The sequence below is a fragment of the Musa acuminata genome, chromosome BXJ1-1 (assembly GCF_036884655.1).
Source record: "Musa acuminata AAA Group cultivar baxijiao chromosome BXJ1-1, Cavendish_Baxijiao_AAA, whole genome shotgun sequence".
Lineage (NCBI taxonomy): Eukaryota > Viridiplantae > Streptophyta > Magnoliopsida > Zingiberales > Musaceae > Musa > Musa acuminata.
Window position 1 is genome coordinate 26,924,846 of NC_088327.1, and position 18,076 is coordinate 26,942,921.

Sequence of the window (18,076 nt, forward strand, 5' to 3'; positions counted from 1 at the left end):
CACCCGAAACCGGTGCGATCATACCAGCACTAAACCACCGGATCCCATCAGAACTCCGAAGTTAAGCGTGCTTGGGCGAGAGGAGTACTAGGATGGGTGACCCCCCGGGAAGTCCTCGTGTTGCACTTCTTTTTGCATCCCGAGATACGAAACATCTCCCGTAGACCTCCGAGACGATTGTTTTCGGGCACGGAATTTGCCGTGACCGCTACGCAGTCAGTATCGTGGGGCTCGGAAAGAGCTTTCGGGATTGGGGTCGCAATAGCGATTCCGAGATCGTTCGAGAAAGTGCCGATGGTTTCGGCGCGAGCTTGCCGTGACCGATACGCGGTCGTTGGGCTAGGGCTCGGAGAGAGCTTCCAATAGGGATTTCCTGATCGTTCGTGAAAGCGCCGACAATTTCGTGACGGGCAAGAGGCTACGGACGTTGATGCGCCGGCCGCGACGTGCACATAGGCGAGGGACGAAGCACCCGAAACCGGTGCGATCATACCAGCACTAAACCACCGGATCCCATCAGAACTCCGAAGTTAAGCGTGCTTGGGCGAGAGGAGTACTAGGATGGGTGACCCCCCAGGAAGTCCTCGTGTTGCACTTCTTTTTGCATCCCGAGATACGAAACATCTCCCGTAGACCTCCGAGACGATTGTTTTCGGGCACGGAATTTGCCGTGACCGCTACGCAGTCAGTATCGTGGGGCTCGGAAAGAGCTTTCCGGATTGGGGTCGCAATAGCGATTCCGAGATCGTTCGAGAAAGTGCCGATGGTTTCGGCGCGAGCTTGCCGTGACCGATACGCAGTCATTGGGCTAGGGCTCGGAGAGAGCTAGCAATAGGGATTTCGTGATCGTTCGAGAAAGCACCGGCGGTTTCGTGACGGGCAAGAGGCTCCGGACGTTGATGCGCCGGCCGCGACGTGCACATAGGCGAGGGACGAAGCACCCGAAACCGGTGCGATCATACCAGCACTAAACCACCGGATCCCATCAGAACTCCGAAGTTAAGCGTGCTTGGGCGAGAGTAGTACTAGGATGGGTGACCCCCCGGGAAGTCCTCGTGTTGCACTTCTTTTTGCATCCCGAGATACGAAACATCTCCCGTAGACCTCCGAGACGATTGTTTTCGGGCACGGAATTTGCCGTGACCGCTACGCAGTCAGTATCGTGGGGCTCGGAAAGAGCTTTCGGGATTGGGGTCGCAATAGCGATTCCGAGATCGTTCGAGAAAGTGCCGATGGTTTCGGCGCGAGCTTGCCGTGACCGATACGCGGTCGTTGGGCTAGGGCTCGGAGAGAGCTTCCAATAGGGATTTCGTGATCGTTCGAGAAAGCACCGGCGGTTTCGTGACGGGCAAGAGGCTCCGGACGTTGATGCGCCGGCCGCGACGTGCACATAGGCGAGGGACGAAGCACCCGAAACCGGTGCGATCATACCAGCACTAAACCACCGGATCCCATCAGAACTCCGAAGTTAAGCGTGCTTGGGCGAGAGTAGTACTAGGATGGGTGACCCCCCGGGAAGTCCTCGTGTTGCACTTCTTTTTGCATCCCGAGATACGAAACATCTCCCGTAGACCTCCGAGACGATTGTTTTCGGGCACGGAATTTGCCGTGACCGCTACGCAGTCAGTATCGTGGGGCTCGGAAAGAGCTTTCCGGATTGGGGTCGCAATAGCGATTCCGAGATCGTTCGAGAAAGTGCCGATGGTTTCGGCGCGAGCTTGCCGTGACCGATACGCGGTCGTTGGGCTAGGGCTCGGAGAGAGCTTCCAATAGGGATTTCCTGATCGTTCGTGAAAGCGCCGACAATTTCGTGACGGGCAAGAGGCTACGGACGTTGATGCGCCGACCGCGACGTGCACATAGGCGAGGGACGAAGCACCCGAAACCGGTGCGATCATACCAGCACTAAACCACCGGATCCCATCAGAACTCCGAAGTTAAGCGTGCTTGGGCGAGAGGAGTACTAGGATGGGTGACCCCCCGGGAAGTCCTCGTGTTGCACTTCTTTTTGCATCCCGAGATACGAAACATCTCCCGTAGACCTCCGAGACGATTGTTTTCGGGCACGGAATTTGCCGTGACCGCTACGCAGTCAGTATCGTGGGGCTCGGAAAGAGCTTTCCGGATTGGGGTCGCAATAGCGATTCCGAGATCGTTCGAGAAAGTGCCGATGGTTTCGGCGCGAGCTTGCCGTGACCGATACGCAGTCATTGGGCTAGGGCTCGGAGAGAGCTAGCAATAGGGATTTCGTGATCGTTCGAGAAAGCACCGGCGGTTTCGTGACGGGCAAGAGGCTCCGGACGTTGATGCGCCGGCCGCGACGTGCACATAGGCGAGGGACGAAGCACCCGAAACCGGTGCGATCATACCAGCACTAAACCACCGGATCCCATTAGAACTCTGAAGTTAAGCGTGCTTGGGCGAGAGTAGTACTAGGATGGGTGACCCCCCGGGAAGTCCTCGTGTTGCACTTCTTTTTGCATCCCGAGATACGAAACATCTCCCGTAGACCTCCGAGACGATTGTTTTCGGGCACGGAATTTGCCGTGACCGCTACGCAGTCAGTATCGTGGGGCTCGGAAAGAGCTTTCCGGATTGGGGTCGCAATAGCGATTCCGAGATCGTTCGAGAAAGTGCCGATGGTTTCGGCGCGAGCTTGCCGTAACCGATACGCAGTCATTGGGCTAGGGCTCGGAGAGAGCTAGCAATAGGGATTTCGTGATCGTTCGAGAAAGCACCGGCGGTTTCGTGACGGGCAAGAGGCTCCGGACGTTGATGCGCCGGCCGCGACGTGCACATAGGCGAGGGACGAAGCACCCGAAACCGGTGCGATCATACCAGCACTAAACCACCGGATCCCATCAGAACTCCGAAGTTAAGCGTGCTTGGGCGAGAGGAGTACTAGGATGGGTGACCCCCCGGGAAGTCCTCGTGTTGCACTTCTTTTTGCATCCCGAGATACGAAACATCTCCCGTAGACCTCCGAGACGATTGTTTTCGGGCACGGAATTTGCCGTGACCGCTACGCAGTCAGTATCGTGGGGCTCGGAAAGAGCTTTCCGGATTGGGGTCGCAATAGCGATTCCGAGATCGTTCGAGAAAGTGCCGATGGTTTCGGCGCGAGCTTGCCGTGACCGATACGCAGTCATTGGGCTAGGGCTCGGAGAGAGCTAGCAATAGGGATTTCGTGATCGTTCGAGAAAGCACCGGCGGTTTCGTGACGGGCAAGAGGCTCCGGACGTTGATGCGCCGGCCGCGACGTGCACATAGGCGAGGGACGAAGCACCCGAAACCGGTGCGATCATACCAGCACTAAACCACCGGATCCCATTAGAACTCTGAAGTTAAGCGTGCTTGGGCGAGAGTAGTACTAGGATGGGTGACCCCCCGGGAAGTCCTCGTGTTGCACTTCTTTTTGCATCCCGAGATACGAAACATCTCCCGTAGACCTCCGAGACGATTGTTTTCGGGCACGGAATTTGCCGTGACCGCTACGCAGTCAGTATCGTGGGGCTCGGAAAGAGCTTTCCGGATTGGGGTCGCAATAGCGATTCCGAGATCGTTCGAGAAAGTGCCGATGGTTTCGGCGCGAGCTTGCCGTAACCGATACGCAGTCATTGGGCTAGGGCTCGGAGAGAGCTAGCAATAGGGATTTCGTGATCGTTCGAGAAAGCACCGGCGGTTTCGTGACGGGCAAGAGGCTCCGGACGTTGATGCGCCGGCCGCGACGTGCACATAGGCGAGGGACGAAGCACCCGAAACCGGTGCGATCATACCAGCACTAAACCACCGGATCCCATCAGAACTCCGAAGTTAAGCGTGCTTGGGCGAGAGTAGTACTAGGATGGGTGACCCCCCGGGAAGTCCTCGTGTTGCACTTCTTTTTGCATCCCGAGATACGAAACATCTCCCGTAGACCTCCGAGACGATTGTTTTCGGGCACGGAATTTGCCGTGACCGCTACGCAGTCAGTATCGTGGGGCTCGGAAAGAGCTTTCCGGATTGGGGTCGCAATAGCGATTCCGAGATCGTTCGAGAAAGTGCCGATGGTTTCGGCGCGAGCTTGCCGTAACCGATACGCAGTCATTGGGCTAGGGCTCGGAGAGAGCTAGCAATAGGGATTTCGTGATCGTTCGAGAAAGCACCGGCGGTTTCGTGACGGGCAAGAGGCTCCGGACGTTGATGCGCCGGCCGCGACGTGCACATAGGCGAGGGACGAAGCACCCGAAACCGGTGCGATCATACCAGCACTAAACCACCGGATCCCATCAGAACTCCGAAGTTAAGCGTGCTTGGGCGAGAGTAGTACTAGGATGGGTGACCCCCCGGGAAGTCCTCGTGTTGCACTTCTTTTTGCATCCCGAGATACGAAACATCTCCCGTAGACCTCCGAGACGATTGTTTTCGGGCACGGAATTTGCCGTGACCGCTACGCAGTCAGTATCGTGGGGCTCGGAAAGAGCTTTCGGGATTGGGGTCGCAATAGCGATTCCGAGATCGTTCGAGAAAGTGCCGATGGTTTCGGCGCGAGCTTGCCGTGACCGATACGCGGTCGTTGGGCTAGGGCTCGGAGAGAGCTTCCAAAAGGGATTTCCTGATCGTTCGTGAAAGCGCCGACAATTTCGTGACGGGCAAGAGGCTACGGACGTTGATGCGCCGACCGCGACGTGCACATAGGCGAGGGACGAAGCACCCGAAACCGGTGCGATCATACCAGCACTAAACCACCGGATCCCATCAGAACTCCGAAGTTAAGCGTGCTTGGGCGAGAGGAGTACTAGGATGGGTGACCCCCCGGGAAGTCCTCGTGTTGCACTTCTTTTTGCATCCCGAGATACGAAACATCTCCCGTAGACCTCCGAGACGATTGTTTTCGGGCACGGAATTTGCCGTGACCGCTACGCAGTCAGTATCGTGGGGCTCGGAAAGAGCTTTCCGGATTGGGGTCGCAATAGCGATTCCGAGATCGTTCGAGAAAGTGCCGATGGTTTCGGCGCGAGCTTGCCGTGACCGATACGCGGTCGTTGGGCTAGGGCTCGGAGAGAGCTTCCAATAGGGATTTCCTGATCGTTCGTGAAAGCGCCGACAATTTCGTGACGGGCAAGAGGCTACGGACGTTGATGCGCCGACCGCGACGTGCACATAGGCGAGGGACGAAGCACCCGAAACCGGTGCGATCATACCAGCACTAAACCACCGGATCCCATCAGAACTCCGAAGTTAAGCGTGCTTGGGCGAGAGGAGTACTAGGATGGGTGACCCCCCGGGAAGTCCTCGTGTTGCACTTCTTTTTGCATCCCGAGATACGAAACATCTCCCGTAGACCTCCGAGACGATTGTTTTCGGGCACGGAATTTGCCGTGACCGCTACGCAGTCAGTATCGTGGGGCTCGGAAAGAGCTTTCCGGATTGGGGTCGCAATAGCGATTCCGAGATCGTTCGAGAAAGTGCCGATGGTTTCGGCGCGAGCTTGCCGTGACCGATACGCAGTCATTGGGCTAGGGCTCGGAGAGAGCTAGCAATAGGGATTTCGTGATCGTTCGAGAAAGCACCGGCGGTTTCGTGACGGGCAAGAGGCTCCGGACGTTGATGCGCCGGCCGCGACGTGCACATAGGCGAGGGACGAAGCACCCGAAACCGGTGCGATCATACCAGCACTAAACCACCGGATCCCATTAGAACTCTGAAGTTAAGCGTGCTTGGGCGAGAGTAGTACTAGGATGGGTGACCCCCCGGGAAGTCCTCGTGTTGCACTTCTTTTTGCATCCCGAGATACGAAACATCTCCCGTAGACCTCCGAGACGATTGTTTTCGGGCACGGAATTTGCCGTGACCGCTACGCAGTCAGTATCGTGGGGCTCGGAAAGAGCTTTCCGGATTGGGGTCGCAATAGCGATTCCGAGATCGTTCGAGAAAGTGCCGATGGTTTCGGCGCGAGCTTGCCGTAACCGATACGCAGTCATTGGGCTAGGGCTCGGAGAGAGCTAGCAATAGGGATTTCGTGATCGTTCGAGAAAGCACCGGCGGTTTCGTGACGGGCAAGAGGCTCCGGACGTTGATGCGCCGGCCGCGACGTGCACATAGGCGAGGGACGAAGCACCCGAAACCGGTGCGATCATACCAGCACTAAACCACCGGATCCCATCAGAACTCCGAAGTTAAGCGTGCTTGGGCGAGAGGAGTACTAGGATGGGTGACCCCCCGGGAAGTCCTCGTGTTGCACTTCTTTTTGCATCCCGAGATACGAAACATCTCCCGTAGACCTCCGAGACGATTGTTTTCGGGCACGGAATTTGCCGTGACCGCTACGCAGTCAGTATCGTGGGGCTCGGAAAGAGCTTTCCGGATTGGGGTCGCAATAGCGATTCCGAGATCGTTCGAGAAAGTGCCGATGGTTTCGGCGCGAGCTTGCCGTGACCGATACGCAGTCATTGGGCTAGGGCTCGGAGAGAGCTAGCAATAGGGATTTCGTGATCGTTCGAGAAAGCACCGGCGGTTTCGTGACGGGCAAGAGGCTCCGGACGTTGATGCGCCGGCCGCGACGTGCACATAGGCGAGGGACGAAGCACCCGAAACCGGTGCGATCATACCAGCACTAAACCACCGGATCCCATTAGAACTCTGAAGTTAAGCGTGCTTGGGCGAGAGTAGTACTAGGATGGGTGACCCCCCGGGAAGTCCTCGTGTTGCACTTCTTTTTGCATCCCGAGATACGAAACATCTCCCGTAGACCTCCGAGACGATTGTTTTCGGGCACGGAATTTGCCGTGACCGCTACGCAGTCAGTATCGTGGGGCTCGGAAAGAGCTTTCCGGATTGGGGTCGCAATAGCGATTCCGAGATCGTTCGAGAAAGTGCCGATGGTTTCGGCGCGAGCTTGCCGTAACCGATACGCAGTCATTGGGCTAGGGCTCGGAGAGAGCTAGCAATAGGGATTTCGTGATCGTTCGAGAAAGCACCGGCGGTTTCGTGACGGGCAAGAGGCTCCGGACGTTGATGCGCCGGCCGCGACGTGCACATAGGCGAGGGACGAAGCACCCGAAACCGGTGCGATCATACCAGCACTAAACCACCGGATCCCATCAGAACTCCGAAGTTAAGCGTGCTTGGGCGAGAGTAGTACTAGGATGGGTGACCCCCCGGGAAGTCCTCGTGTTGCACTTCTTTTTGCATCCCGAGATACGAAACATCTCCCGTAGACCTCCGAGACGATTGTTTTCGGGCACGGAATTTGCCGTGACCGCTACGCAGTCAGTATCGTGGGGCTCGGAAAGAGCTTTCCGGATTGGGGTCGCAATAGCGATTCCGAGATCGTTCGAGAAAGTGCCGATGGTTTCGGCGCGAGCTTGCCGTAACCGATACGCAGTCATTGGGCTAGGGCTCGGAGAGAGCTAGCAATAGGGATTTCGTGATCGTTCGAGAAAGCACCGGCGGTTTCGTGACGGGCAAGAGGCTCCGGACGTTGATGCGCCGGCCGCGACGTGCACATAGGCGAGGGACGAAGCACCCGAAACCGGTGCGATCATACCAGCACTAAACCACCGGATCCCATCAGAACTCCGAAGTTAAGCGTGCTTGGGCGAGAGTAGTACTAGGATGGGTGACCCCCCGGGAAGTCCTCGTGTTGCACTTCTTTTTGCATCCCGAGATACGAAACATCTCCCGTAGACCTCCGAGACGATTGTTTTCGGGCACGGAATTTGCCGTGACCGCTACGCAGTCAGTATCGTGGGGCTCGGAAAGAGCTTTCGGGATTGGGGTCGCAATAGCGATTCCGAGATCGTTCGAGAAAGTGCCGATGGTTTCGGCGCGAGCTTGCCGTGACCGATACGCGGTCGTTGGGCTAGGGCTCGGAGAGAGCTTCCAAAAGGGATTTCCTGATCGTTCGTGAAAGCGCCGACAATTTCGTGACGGGCAAGAGGCTACGGACGTTGATGCGCCGACCGCGACGTGCACATAGGCGAGGGACGAAGCACCCGAAACCGGTGCGATCATACCAGCACTAAACCACCGGATCCCATCAGAACTCCGAAGTTAAGCGTGCTTGGGCGAGAGGAGTACTAGGATGGGTGACCCCCCGGGAAGTCCTCGTGTTGCACTTCTTTTTGCATCCCGAGATACGAAACATCTCCCGTAGACCTCCGAGACGATTGTTTTCGGGCACGGAATTTGCCGTGACCGCTACGCAGTCAGTATCGTGGGGCTCGGAAAGAGCTTTCCGGATTGGGGTCGCAATAGCGATTCCGAGATCGTTCGAGAAAGTGCCGATGGTTTCGGCGCGAGCTTGCCGTGACCGATACGCAGTCATTGGGCTAGGGCTCGGAGAGAGCTAGCAATAGGGATTTCGTGATCGTTCGAGAAAGCACCGGCGGTTTCGTGACGGGCAAGAGGCTCCGGACGTTGATGCGCCGGCCGCGACGTGCACATAGGCGAGGGACGAAGCACCCGAAACCGGTGCGATCATACCAGCACTAAACCACCGGATCCCATCAGAACTCCGAAGTTAAGCGTGCTTGGGCGAGAGTAGTACTAGGATGGGTGACCCCCCGGGAAGTCCTCGTGTTGCACTTCTTTTTGCATCCCGAGATACGAAACATCTCCCGTAGACCTCCGAGACGATTGTTTTCGGGCACGGAATTTGCCGTGACCGCTACGCAGTCAGTATCGTGGGGCTCGGAAAGAGCTTTCGGGATTGGGGTCGCAATAGCGATTCCGAGATCGTTCGAGAAAGTGCCGATGGTTTCGGCGCGAGCTTGCCGTGACCGATACGCGGTCGTTGGGCTAGGGCTCGGAGAGAGCTAGCAATAGGGATTTCGTGATCGTTCGAGAAAGCACCGGCGGTTTCGTGACGGGCAAGAGGCTCCGGACGTTGATGCGCCGGCCGCGACGTGCACATAGGCGAGGGACGAAGCACCCGAAACCGGTGCGATCATACCAGCACTAAACCACCGGATCCCATCAGAACTCCGAAGTTAAGCGTGCTTGGGCGAGAGTAGTACTAGGATGGGTGACCCCCCGGGAAGTCCTCGTGTTGCACTTCTTTTTGCATCCCGAGATACGAAACATCTCCCGTAGACCTCCGAGACGATTGTTTTCGGGCACGGAATTTGCCGTGACCGCTACGCAGTCAGTATCGTGGGGCTCGGAAAGAGCTTTCGGGATTGGGGTCGCAATAGCGATTCCGAGATCGTTCGAGAAAGTGCCGATGGTTTCGGCGCGAGCTTGCCGTGACCGATACGCGGTCGTTGGGCTAGGGCTCGGAGAGAGCTTCCAATAGGGATTTCCTGATCGTTCGTGAAAGCGCCGACAATTTCGTGACGGGCAAGAGGCTACGGACGTTGATGCGCCGACCGCGACGTGCACATAGGCGAGGGACGAAGCACCCGAAACCGGTGCGATCATACCAGCACTAAACCACCGGATCCCATCAGAACTCCGAAGTTAAGCGTGCTTGGGCGAGAGGAGTACTAGGATGGGTGACCCCCCGGGAAGTCCTCGTGTTGCACTTCTTTTTGCATCCCGAGATACGAAACATCTCCCGTAGACCTCCGAGACGATTGTTTTCGGGCACGGAATTTGCCGTGACCGCTACGCAGTCAGTATCGTGGGGCTCGGAAAGAGCTTTCCGGATTGGGGTCGCAATAGCGATTCCGAGATCGTTCGAGAAAGTGCCGATGGTTTCGGCGCGAGCTTGCCGTGACCGATACGCAGTCATTGGGCTAGGGCTCGGAGAGAGCTAGCAATAGGGATTTCGTGATCGTTCGAGAAAGCACCGGCGGTTTCGTGACGGGCAAGAGGCTCCGGACGTTGATGCGCCGGCCGCGACGTGCACATAGGCGAGGGACGAAGCACCCGAAACCGGTGCGATCATACCAGCACTAAACCACCGGATCCCATTAGAACTCTGAAGTTAAGCGTGCTTGGGCGAGAGTAGTACTAGGATGGGTGACCCCCCGGGAAGTCCTCGTGTTGCACTTCTTTTTGCATCCCGAGATACGAAACATCTCCCGTAGACCTCCGAGACGATTGTTTTCGGGCACGGAATTTGCCGTGACCGCTACGCAGTCAGTATCGTGGGGCTCGGAAAGAGCTTTCCGGATTGGGGTCGCAATAGCGATTCCGAGATCGTTCGAGAAAGTGCCGATGGTTTCGGCGCGAGCTTGCCGTAACCGATACGCAGTCATTGGGCTAGGGCTCGGAGAGAGCTAGCAATAGGGATTTCGTGATCGTTCGAGAAAGCATCGGCGGTTTCGTGACGGGCAAGAGGCTCCGGACGTTGATGCGCCGGCCGCGACGTGCACATAGGCGAGGGACGAAGCACCCGAAACCGGTGCGATCATACCAGCACTAAACCACCGGATCCCATCAGAACTCCGAAGTTAAGCGTGCTTGGGCGAGAGTAGTACTAGGATGGGTGACCCCCCGGGAAGTCCTCGTGTTGCACTTCTTTTTGCATCCCGAGATACGAAACATCTCCCGTAGACCTCCGAGACGATTGTTTTCGGGCACGGAATTTGCCGTGACCGCTACGCAGTCAGTATCGTGGGGCTCGGAAAGAGCTTTCCGGATTGGGGTCGCAATAGCGATTCCGAGATCGTTCGAGAAAGTGCCGATGGTTTCGGCGCGAGCTTGCCGTAACCGATACGCAGTCATTGGGCTAGGGCTCGGAGAGAGCTAGCAATAGGGATTTCGTGATCGTTCGAGAAAGCACCGGCGGTTTCGTGACGGGCAAGAGGCTCCGGACGTTGATGCGCCGGCCGCGACGTGCACATAGGCGAGGGACGAAGCACCCGAAACCGGTGCGATCATACCAGCACTAAACCACCGGATCCCATCAGAACTCCGAAGTTAAGCGTGCTTGGGCGAGAGTAGTACTAGGATGGGTGACCCCCCGGGAAGTCCTCGTGTTGCACTTCTTTTTGCATCCCGAGATACGAAACATCTCCCGTAGACCTCCGAGACGATTGTTTTCGGGCACGGAATTTGCCGTGACCGCTACGCAGTCAGTATCGTGGGGCTCGGAAAGAGCTTTCGGGATTGGGGTCGCAATAGCGATTCCGAGATCGTTCGAGAAAGTGCCGATGGTTTCGGCGCGAGCTTGCCGTGACCGATACGCGGTCGTTGGGCTAGGGCTCGGAGAGAGCTTCCAAAAGGGATTTCCTGATCGTTCGTGAAAGCGCCGACAATTTCGTGACGGGCAAGAGGCTACGGACGTTGATGCGCCGACCGCGACGTGCACATAGGCGAGGGACGAAGCACCCGAAACCGGTGCGATCATACCAGCACTAAACCACCGGATCCCATCAGAACTCCGAAGTTAAGCGTGCTTGGGCGAGAGGAGTACTAGGATGGGTGACCCCCCGGGAAGTCCTCGTGTTGCACTTCTTTTTGCATCCCGAGATACGAAACATCTCCCGTAGACCTCCGAGACGATTGTTTTCGGGCACGGAATTTGCCGTGACCGCTACGCAGTCAGTATCGTGGGGCTCGGAAAGAGCTTTCCGGATTGGGGTCGCAATAGCGATTCCGAGATCGTTCGAGAAAGTGCCGATGGTTTCGGCGCGAGCTTGCCGTGACCGATACGCAGTCATTGGGCTAGGGCTCGGAGAGAGCTAGCAATAGGGATTTCGTGATCGTTCGAGAAAGCACCGGCGGTTTCGTGACGGGCAAGAGGCTCCGGACGTTGATGCGCCGGCCGCGACGTGCACATAGGCGAGGGACGAAGCACCCGAAACCGGTGCGATCATACCAGCACTAAACCACCGGATCCCATCAGAACTCCGAAGTTAAGCGTGCTTGGGCGAGAGTAGTACTAGGATGGGTGACCCCCCGGGAAGTCCTCGTGTTGCACTTCTTTTTGCATCCCGAGATACGAAACATCTCCCGTAGACCTCCGAGACGATTGTTTTCGGGCACGGAATTTGCCGTGACCGCTACGCAGTCAGTATCGTGGGGCTCGGAAAGAGCTTTCGGGATTGGGGTCGCAATAGCGATTCCGAGATCGTTCGAGAAAGTGCCGATGGTTTCGGCGCGAGCTTGCCGTGACCGATACGCGGTCGTTGGGCTAGGGCTCGGAGAGAGCTTCCAATAGGGATTTCCTGATCGTTCGTGAAAGCGCCGACAATTTCGTGACGGGCAAGAGGCTACGGACGTTGATGCGCCGACCGCGACGTGCACATAGGCGAGGGACGAAGCACCCGAAACCGGTGCGATCATACCAGCACTAAACCACCGGATCCCATCAGAACTCCGAAGTTAAGCGTGCTTGGGCGAGAGGAGTACTAGGATGGGTGACCCCCCGGGAAGTCCTCGTGTTGCACTTCTTTTTGCATCCCGAGATACGAAACATCTCCCGTAGACCTCCGAGACGATTGTTTTCGGGCACGGAATTTGCCGTGACCGCTACGCAGTCAGTATCGTGGGGCTCGGAAAGAGCTTTCCGGATTGGGGTCGCAATAGCGATTCCGAGATCGTTCGAGAAAGTGCCGATGGTTTCGGCGCGAGCTTGCCGTGACCGATACGCAGTCATTGGGCTAGGGCTCGGAGAGAGCTAGCAATAGGGATTTCGTGATCGTTCGAGAAAGCACCGGCGGTTTCGTGACGGGCAAGAGGCTCCGGACGTTGATGCGCCGGCCGCGACGTGCACATAGGCGAGGGACGAAGCACCCGAAACCGGTGCGATCATACCAGCACTAAACCACCGGATCCCATCAGAACTCCGAAGTTAAGCGTGCTTGGGCGAGAGTAGTACTAGGATGGGTGACCCCCCGGGAAGTCCTCGTGTTGCACTTCTTTTTGCATCCCGAGATACGAAACATCTCCCGTAGACCTCCGAGACGATTGTTTTCGGGCACGGAATTTGCCGTGACCGCTACGCAGTCAGTATCGTGGGGCTCGGAAAGAGCTTTCGGGATTGGGGTCGCAATAGCGATTCCGAGATCGTTCGAGAAAGTGCCGATGGTTTCGGCGCGAGCTTGCCGTGACCGATACGCGGTCGTTGGGCTAGGGCTCGGAGAGAGCTAGCAATAGGGATTTCGTGATCGTTCGAGAAAGCACCGGCGGTTTCGTGACGGGCAAGAGGCTCCGGACGTTGATGCGCCGGCCGCGACGTGCACATAGGCGAGGGACGAAGCACCCGAAACCGGTGCGATCATACCAGCACTAAACCACCGGATCCCATCAGAACTCCGAAGTTAAGCGTGCTTGGGCGAGAGTAGTACTAGGATGGGTGACCCCCCGGGAAGTCCTCGTGTTGCACTTCTTTTTGCATCCCGAGATACGAAACATCTCCCGTAGACCTCCGAGACGATTGTTTTCGGGCACGGAATTTGCCGTGACCGCTACGCAGTCAGTATCGTGGGGCTCGGAAAGAGCTTTCGGGATTGGGGTCGCAATAGCGATTCCGAGATCGTTCGAGAAAGTGCCGATGGTTTCGGCGCGAGCTTGCCGTGACCGATACGCGGTCGTTGGGCTAGGGCTCGGAGAGAGCTTCCAATAGGGATTTCCTGATCGTTCGTGAAAGCGCCGACAATTTCGTGACGGGCAAGAGGCTACGGACGTTGATGCGCCGACCGCGACGTGCACATAGGCGAGGGACGAAGCACCCGAAACCGGTGCGATCATACCAGCACTAAACCACCGGATCCCATCAGAACTCCGAAGTTAAGCGTGCTTGGGCGAGAGGAGTACTAGGATGGGTGACCCCCCGGGAAGTCCTCGTGTTGCACTTCTTTTTGCATCCCGAGATACGAAACATCTCCCGTAGACCTCCGAGACGATTGTTTTCGGGCACGGAATTTGCCGTGACCGCTACGCAGTCAGTATCGTGGGGCTCGGAAAGAGCTTTCCGGATTGGGGTCGCAATAGCGATTCCGAGATCGTTCGAGAAAGTGCCGATGGTTTCGGCGCGAGCTTGCCGTGACCGATACGCAGTCATTGGGCTAGGGCTCGGAGAGAGCTAGCAATAGGGATTTCGTGATCGTTCGAGAAAGCACCGGCGGTTTCGTGACGGGCAAGAGGCTCCGGACGTTGATGCGCCGGCCGCGACGTGCACATAGGCGAGGGACGAAGCTCCCGAAACCGGTGCGATCATACCAGCACTAAACCACCGGATCCCATTAGAACTCTGAAGTTAAGCGTGCTTGGGCGAGAGTAGTACTAGGATGGGTGACCCCCCGGGAAGTCCTCGTGTTGCACTTCTTTTTGCATCCCGAGATACGAAACATCTCCCGTAGACCTCCGAGACGATTGTTTTCGGGCACGGAATTTGCCGTGACCGCTACGCAGTCAGTATCGTGGGGCTCGGAAAGAGCTTTCCGGATTGGGGTCGCAATAGCGATTCCGAGATCGTTCGAGAAAGTGCCGATGGTTTCGGCGCGAGCTTGCCGTAACCGATACGCAGTCATTGGGCTAGGGCTCGGAGAGAGCTAGCAATAGGGATTTCGTGATCGTTCGAGAAAGCACCGGCGGTTTCGTGACGGGCAAGAGGCTCCGGACGTTGATGCGCCGGCCGCGACGTGCACATAGGCGAGGGACGAAGCACCCGAAACCGGTGCGATCATACCAGCACTAAACCACCGGATCCCATCAGAACTCCGAAGTTAAGCGTGCTTGGGCGAGAGTAGTACTAGGATGGGTGACCCCCCGGGAAGTCCTCGTGTTGCACTTCTTTTTGCATCCCGAGATACGAAACATCTCCCGTAGACCTCCGAGACGATTGTTTTCGGGCACGGAATTTGCCGTGATCGCTACGCAGTCAGTATCGTGGGGCTCGGAAAGAGCTTTCCGGATTGGGGTCGCAATAGCGATTCCGAGATCGTTCGAGAAAGTGCCGATGGTTTCGGCGCGAGCTTGCCGTAACCGATACGCAGTCATTGGGCTAGGGCTCGGAGAGAGCTAGCAATAGGGATTTCGTGATCGTTCGAGAAAGCACCGGCGGTTTCGTGACGGGCAAGAGGCTCCGGACGTTGATGCGCCGGCCGCGACGTGCACATAGGCGAGGGACGAAGCACCCGAAACCGGTGCGATCATACCAGCACTAAACCACCGGATCCCATCAGAACTCCGAAGTTAAGCGTGCTTGGGCGAGAGTAGTACTAGGATGGGTGACCCCCCGGGAAGTCCTCGTGTTGCACTTCTTTTTGCATCCCGAGATACGAAACATCTCCCGTAGACCTCCGAGACGATTGTTTTCGGGCACGGAATTTGCCGTGACCGCTACGCAGTCAGTATCGTGGGGCTCGGAAAGAGCTTTCGGGATTGGGGTCGCAATAGCGATTCCGAGATCGTTCGAGAAAGTGCCGATGGTTTCGGCGCGAGCTTGCCGTGACCGATACGCGGTCGTTGGGCTAGGGCTCGGAGAGAGCTTCCAAAAGGGATTTCCTGATCGTTCGTGAAAGCGCCGACAATTTCGTGACGGGCAAGAGGCTACGGACGTTGATGCACCGACCGCGACGTGCACATAGGCGAGGGACGAAGCACCCGAAACCGGTGCGATCATACCAGCACTAAACCACCGGATCCCATCAGAACTCCGAAGTTAAGCGTGCTTGGGCGAGAGGAGTACTAGGATGGGTGACCCCCCGGGAAGTCCTCGTGTTGCACTTCTTTTTGCATCCCGAGATACGAAACATCTCCCGTAGACCTCCGAGACGATTGTTTTCGGGCACGGAATTTGCCGTGACCACTACGCAGTCAGTATCGTGGGGCTCGGAAAGAGCTTTCCGGATTGGGGTCGCAATAGCGATTCCGAGATCGTTCGAGAAAGTGCCGATGGTTTCGGCGCGAGCTTGCCGTGACCGATACGCAGTCATTGGGCTAGGGCTCGGAGAGAGCTAGCAATAGGGATTTCGTGATCGTTCGAGAAAGCACCGGCGGTTTCGTGACGGGCAAGAGGCTCCGGACGTTGATGCGCCGGCCGCGACGTGCACATAGGCGAGGGACGAAGCACCCGAAACCGGTGCGATCATACCAGCACTAAACCACCGGATCCCATTAGAACTCTGAAGTTAAGCGTGCTTGGGCGAGAGTAGTACTAGGATGGGTGACCCCCCGGGAAGTCCTCGTGTTGCACTTCTTTTTGCATCCCGAGATACGAAACATCTCCCGTAGACCTCCGAGACGATTGTTTTCGGGCACGGAATTTGCCGTGACCGCTACGCAGTCAGTATCGTGGGGCTCGGAAAGAGCTTTCCGGATTGGGGTCGCAATAGCGATTCCGAGATCGTTCGAGAAAGTGCCGATGGTTTCGGCGCGAGCTTGCCGTAACCGATACGCAGTCATTGGGCTAGGGCTCGGAGAGAGCTAGCAATAGGGATTTCGTGATCGTTCGAGAAAGCACCGGCGGTTTCGTGACGGGCAAGAGGCTCCGGACGTTGATGCGCCGGCCGCGACGTGCACATAGGCGAGGGACGAAGCACCCGAAACCGGTGCGATCATACCAGCACTAAACCACCGGATCCCATCAGAACTCCGAAGTTAAGCGTGCTTGGGCGAGAGTAGTACTAGGATGGGTGACCCCCCGGGAAGTCCTCGTGTTGCACTTCTTTTTGCATCCCGAGATACGAAACATCTCCCGTAGACCTCCGAGACGATTGTTTTCGGGCACGGAATTTGCCGTGATCGCTACGCAGTCAGTATCGTGGGGCTCGGAAAGAGCTTTCCGGATTGGGGTCGCAATAGCGATTCCGAGATCGTTCGAGAAAGTGCCGATGGTTTCGGCGCGAGCTTGCCGTAACCGATACGCAGTCATTGGGCTAGGGCTCGGAGAGAGCTAGCAATAGGGATTTCGTGATCGTTCGAGAAAGCACCGGCGGTTTCGTGACGGGCAAGAGGCTCCGGACGTTGATGCGCCGGCCGCGACGTGCACATAGGCGAGGGACGAAGCACCCGAAACCGGTGCGATCATACCAGCACTAAACCACCGGATCCCATCAGAACTCCGAAGTTAAGCGTGCTTGGGCGAGAGTAGTACTAGGATGGGTGACCCCCCGGGAAGTCCTCGTGTTGCACTTCTTTTTGCATCCCGAGATACGAAACATCTCCCGTAGACCTCCGAGACGATTGTTTTCGGGCACGGAATTTGCCGTGATCGCTACGCAGTCAGTATCGTGGGGCTCGGAAAGAGCTTTCCGGATTGGGGTCGCAATAGCGATTCCGAGATCGTTCGAGAAAGTGCCGATGGTTTCGGCGCGAGCTTGCCGTAACCGATACGCAGTCATTGGGCTAGGGCTCGGAGAGAGCTAGCAATAGGGATTTCGTGATCGTTCGAGAAAGCACCGGCGGTTTCGTGACGGGCAAGAGGCTCCGGACGTTGATGCGCCGGCCGCGACGTGCACATAGGCGAGGGACGAAGCACCCGAAACCGGTGCGATCATACCAGCACTAAACCACCGGATCCCATCAGAACTCCGAAGTTAAGCGTGCTTGGGCGAGAGTAGTACTAGGATGGGTGACCCCCCGGGAAGTCCTCGTGTTGCACTTCTTTTTGCATCCCGAGATACGAAACATCTCCCGTAGACCTCCGAGACGATTGTTTTCGGGCACGGAATTTGCCGTGACCGCTACGCAGTCAGTATCGTGGGGCTCGGAAAGAGCTTTCGGGATTGGGGTCGCAATAGCGATTCCGAGATCGTTCGAGAAAGTGCCGATGGTTTCGGCGCGAGCTTGCCGTGACCGATACGCGGTCGTTGGGCTAGGGCTCGGAGAGAGCTTCCAAAAGGGATTTCCTGATCGTTCGTGAAAGCGCCGACAATTTCGTGACGGGCAAGAGGCTACGGACGTTGATGCGCCGACCGCGACGTGCACATAGGCGAGGGACGAAGCACCCGAAACCGGTGCGATCATACCAGCACTAAACCACCGGATCCCATCAGAACTCCGAAGTTAAGCGTGCTTGGGCGAGAGGAGTACTAGGATGGGTGACCCCCCGGGAAGTCCTCGTGTTGCACTTCTTTTTGCATCCCGAGATACGAAACATCTCCCGTAGACCTCCGAGACGATTGTTTTCGGGCACGGAATTTGCCGTGACCGCTACGCAGTCAGTATCGTGGGGCTCGGAAAGAGCTTTCGGGATTGG

General features: G+C 57.1%; 39 non-coding genes across 39 annotated transcripts; all 39 read left to right on the plus strand.

The window, feature by feature from the left end:
- The first annotated feature begins 10 nt into the window (after positions 1-10).
- On the plus strand, positions 11-129 carry LOC135593291 (5S ribosomal RNA). The gene has a single exon (XR_010479503.1). It is a non-coding gene; the product is annotated as a 5S ribosomal RNA (ribosomal RNA).
- A 350-nt stretch (positions 130-479) lies between these two features.
- On the plus strand, positions 480-598 carry LOC135587931 (5S ribosomal RNA). The gene has a single exon (XR_010476003.1). It is a non-coding gene; the product is annotated as a 5S ribosomal RNA (ribosomal RNA).
- Positions 599-948: 350 nt separating this feature from the next.
- On the plus strand, positions 949-1,067 carry LOC135590328 (5S ribosomal RNA). Its single transcript, XR_010477740.1, has one exon. It is a non-coding gene; the product is annotated as a 5S ribosomal RNA (ribosomal RNA).
- Positions 1,068-1,417: 350 nt separating this feature from the next.
- Positions 1,418-1,536, plus strand: LOC135590449 (5S ribosomal RNA). Its single transcript, XR_010477862.1, has one exon. It is a non-coding gene; the product is annotated as a 5S ribosomal RNA (ribosomal RNA).
- A 350-nt stretch (positions 1,537-1,886) lies between these two features.
- On the plus strand, positions 1,887-2,005 carry LOC135593294 (5S ribosomal RNA). The gene has a single exon (XR_010479504.1). It is a non-coding gene; the product is annotated as a 5S ribosomal RNA (ribosomal RNA).
- Positions 2,006-2,355: 350 nt separating this feature from the next.
- LOC135593913 (5S ribosomal RNA) lies at positions 2,356-2,474 on the plus strand. The gene has a single exon (XR_010479880.1). It is a non-coding gene; the product is annotated as a 5S ribosomal RNA (ribosomal RNA).
- Positions 2,475-2,824: 350 nt separating this feature from the next.
- On the plus strand, positions 2,825-2,943 carry LOC135593297 (5S ribosomal RNA). The gene has a single exon (XR_010479513.1). It is a non-coding gene; the product is annotated as a 5S ribosomal RNA (ribosomal RNA).
- Positions 2,944-3,293: 350 nt separating this feature from the next.
- LOC135593917 (5S ribosomal RNA) lies at positions 3,294-3,412 on the plus strand. The gene has a single exon (XR_010479889.1). It is a non-coding gene; the product is annotated as a 5S ribosomal RNA (ribosomal RNA).
- Positions 3,413-3,762: 350 nt separating this feature from the next.
- On the plus strand, positions 3,763-3,881 carry LOC135590571 (5S ribosomal RNA). The gene has a single exon (XR_010477983.1). It is a non-coding gene; the product is annotated as a 5S ribosomal RNA (ribosomal RNA).
- Positions 3,882-4,231: 350 nt separating this feature from the next.
- On the plus strand, positions 4,232-4,350 carry LOC135590692 (5S ribosomal RNA). Its single transcript, XR_010478104.1, has one exon. It is a non-coding gene; the product is annotated as a 5S ribosomal RNA (ribosomal RNA).
- Positions 4,351-4,700: 350 nt separating this feature from the next.
- On the plus strand, positions 4,701-4,819 carry LOC135593303 (5S ribosomal RNA). The gene has a single exon (XR_010479520.1). It is a non-coding gene; the product is annotated as a 5S ribosomal RNA (ribosomal RNA).
- A 350-nt stretch (positions 4,820-5,169) lies between these two features.
- Positions 5,170-5,288, plus strand: LOC135593306 (5S ribosomal RNA). The gene has a single exon (XR_010479522.1). It is a non-coding gene; the product is annotated as a 5S ribosomal RNA (ribosomal RNA).
- Positions 5,289-5,638: 350 nt separating this feature from the next.
- Positions 5,639-5,757, plus strand: LOC135593919 (5S ribosomal RNA). The gene has a single exon (XR_010479890.1). It is a non-coding gene; the product is annotated as a 5S ribosomal RNA (ribosomal RNA).
- Positions 5,758-6,107: 350 nt separating this feature from the next.
- Positions 6,108-6,226, plus strand: LOC135593307 (5S ribosomal RNA). Its single transcript, XR_010479523.1, has one exon. It is a non-coding gene; the product is annotated as a 5S ribosomal RNA (ribosomal RNA).
- A 350-nt stretch (positions 6,227-6,576) lies between these two features.
- LOC135593924 (5S ribosomal RNA) lies at positions 6,577-6,695 on the plus strand. The gene has a single exon (XR_010479892.1). It is a non-coding gene; the product is annotated as a 5S ribosomal RNA (ribosomal RNA).
- A 350-nt stretch (positions 6,696-7,045) lies between these two features.
- LOC135590814 (5S ribosomal RNA) lies at positions 7,046-7,164 on the plus strand. Its single transcript, XR_010478225.1, has one exon. It is a non-coding gene; the product is annotated as a 5S ribosomal RNA (ribosomal RNA).
- A 350-nt stretch (positions 7,165-7,514) lies between these two features.
- Positions 7,515-7,633, plus strand: LOC135590936 (5S ribosomal RNA). Its single transcript, XR_010478345.1, has one exon. It is a non-coding gene; the product is annotated as a 5S ribosomal RNA (ribosomal RNA).
- A 350-nt stretch (positions 7,634-7,983) lies between these two features.
- Positions 7,984-8,102, plus strand: LOC135593309 (5S ribosomal RNA). Its single transcript, XR_010479524.1, has one exon. It is a non-coding gene; the product is annotated as a 5S ribosomal RNA (ribosomal RNA).
- A 350-nt stretch (positions 8,103-8,452) lies between these two features.
- Positions 8,453-8,571, plus strand: LOC135591057 (5S ribosomal RNA). Its single transcript, XR_010478425.1, has one exon. It is a non-coding gene; the product is annotated as a 5S ribosomal RNA (ribosomal RNA).
- Positions 8,572-8,921: 350 nt separating this feature from the next.
- Positions 8,922-9,040, plus strand: LOC135591189 (5S ribosomal RNA). Its single transcript, XR_010478449.1, has one exon. It is a non-coding gene; the product is annotated as a 5S ribosomal RNA (ribosomal RNA).
- A 350-nt stretch (positions 9,041-9,390) lies between these two features.
- Positions 9,391-9,509, plus strand: LOC135593310 (5S ribosomal RNA). The gene has a single exon (XR_010479525.1). It is a non-coding gene; the product is annotated as a 5S ribosomal RNA (ribosomal RNA).
- A 350-nt stretch (positions 9,510-9,859) lies between these two features.
- LOC135593926 (5S ribosomal RNA) lies at positions 9,860-9,978 on the plus strand. Its single transcript, XR_010479893.1, has one exon. It is a non-coding gene; the product is annotated as a 5S ribosomal RNA (ribosomal RNA).
- A 350-nt stretch (positions 9,979-10,328) lies between these two features.
- LOC135591310 (5S ribosomal RNA) lies at positions 10,329-10,447 on the plus strand. Its single transcript, XR_010478476.1, has one exon. It is a non-coding gene; the product is annotated as a 5S ribosomal RNA (ribosomal RNA).
- A 350-nt stretch (positions 10,448-10,797) lies between these two features.
- On the plus strand, positions 10,798-10,916 carry LOC135591431 (5S ribosomal RNA). Its single transcript, XR_010478523.1, has one exon. It is a non-coding gene; the product is annotated as a 5S ribosomal RNA (ribosomal RNA).
- A 350-nt stretch (positions 10,917-11,266) lies between these two features.
- Positions 11,267-11,385, plus strand: LOC135593312 (5S ribosomal RNA). The gene has a single exon (XR_010479527.1). It is a non-coding gene; the product is annotated as a 5S ribosomal RNA (ribosomal RNA).
- A 350-nt stretch (positions 11,386-11,735) lies between these two features.
- Positions 11,736-11,854, plus strand: LOC135591552 (5S ribosomal RNA). The gene has a single exon (XR_010478563.1). It is a non-coding gene; the product is annotated as a 5S ribosomal RNA (ribosomal RNA).
- A 350-nt stretch (positions 11,855-12,204) lies between these two features.
- Positions 12,205-12,323, plus strand: LOC135593314 (5S ribosomal RNA). Its single transcript, XR_010479529.1, has one exon. It is a non-coding gene; the product is annotated as a 5S ribosomal RNA (ribosomal RNA).
- A 350-nt stretch (positions 12,324-12,673) lies between these two features.
- On the plus strand, positions 12,674-12,792 carry LOC135591674 (5S ribosomal RNA). Its single transcript, XR_010478587.1, has one exon. It is a non-coding gene; the product is annotated as a 5S ribosomal RNA (ribosomal RNA).
- Positions 12,793-13,142: 350 nt separating this feature from the next.
- On the plus strand, positions 13,143-13,261 carry LOC135591795 (5S ribosomal RNA). Its single transcript, XR_010478609.1, has one exon. It is a non-coding gene; the product is annotated as a 5S ribosomal RNA (ribosomal RNA).
- A 350-nt stretch (positions 13,262-13,611) lies between these two features.
- On the plus strand, positions 13,612-13,730 carry LOC135593320 (5S ribosomal RNA). The gene has a single exon (XR_010479530.1). It is a non-coding gene; the product is annotated as a 5S ribosomal RNA (ribosomal RNA).
- Positions 13,731-14,080: 350 nt separating this feature from the next.
- Positions 14,081-14,199, plus strand: LOC135593930 (5S ribosomal RNA). The gene has a single exon (XR_010479900.1). It is a non-coding gene; the product is annotated as a 5S ribosomal RNA (ribosomal RNA).
- Positions 14,200-14,549: 350 nt separating this feature from the next.
- LOC135591916 (5S ribosomal RNA) lies at positions 14,550-14,668 on the plus strand. The gene has a single exon (XR_010478687.1). It is a non-coding gene; the product is annotated as a 5S ribosomal RNA (ribosomal RNA).
- Positions 14,669-15,018: 350 nt separating this feature from the next.
- Positions 15,019-15,137, plus strand: LOC135592037 (5S ribosomal RNA). Its single transcript, XR_010478808.1, has one exon. It is a non-coding gene; the product is annotated as a 5S ribosomal RNA (ribosomal RNA).
- A 350-nt stretch (positions 15,138-15,487) lies between these two features.
- On the plus strand, positions 15,488-15,606 carry LOC135593324 (5S ribosomal RNA). The gene has a single exon (XR_010479531.1). It is a non-coding gene; the product is annotated as a 5S ribosomal RNA (ribosomal RNA).
- Positions 15,607-15,956: 350 nt separating this feature from the next.
- LOC135593933 (5S ribosomal RNA) lies at positions 15,957-16,075 on the plus strand. The gene has a single exon (XR_010479901.1). It is a non-coding gene; the product is annotated as a 5S ribosomal RNA (ribosomal RNA).
- Positions 16,076-16,425: 350 nt separating this feature from the next.
- LOC135592158 (5S ribosomal RNA) lies at positions 16,426-16,544 on the plus strand. The gene has a single exon (XR_010478929.1). It is a non-coding gene; the product is annotated as a 5S ribosomal RNA (ribosomal RNA).
- Positions 16,545-16,894: 350 nt separating this feature from the next.
- Positions 16,895-17,013, plus strand: LOC135592226 (5S ribosomal RNA). The gene has a single exon (XR_010478958.1). It is a non-coding gene; the product is annotated as a 5S ribosomal RNA (ribosomal RNA).
- Positions 17,014-17,363: 350 nt separating this feature from the next.
- On the plus strand, positions 17,364-17,482 carry LOC135592266 (5S ribosomal RNA). The gene has a single exon (XR_010478972.1). It is a non-coding gene; the product is annotated as a 5S ribosomal RNA (ribosomal RNA).
- A 350-nt stretch (positions 17,483-17,832) lies between these two features.
- LOC135593329 (5S ribosomal RNA) lies at positions 17,833-17,951 on the plus strand. Its single transcript, XR_010479532.1, has one exon. It is a non-coding gene; the product is annotated as a 5S ribosomal RNA (ribosomal RNA).
- Positions 17,952-18,076: the final 125 nt, after the last annotated feature.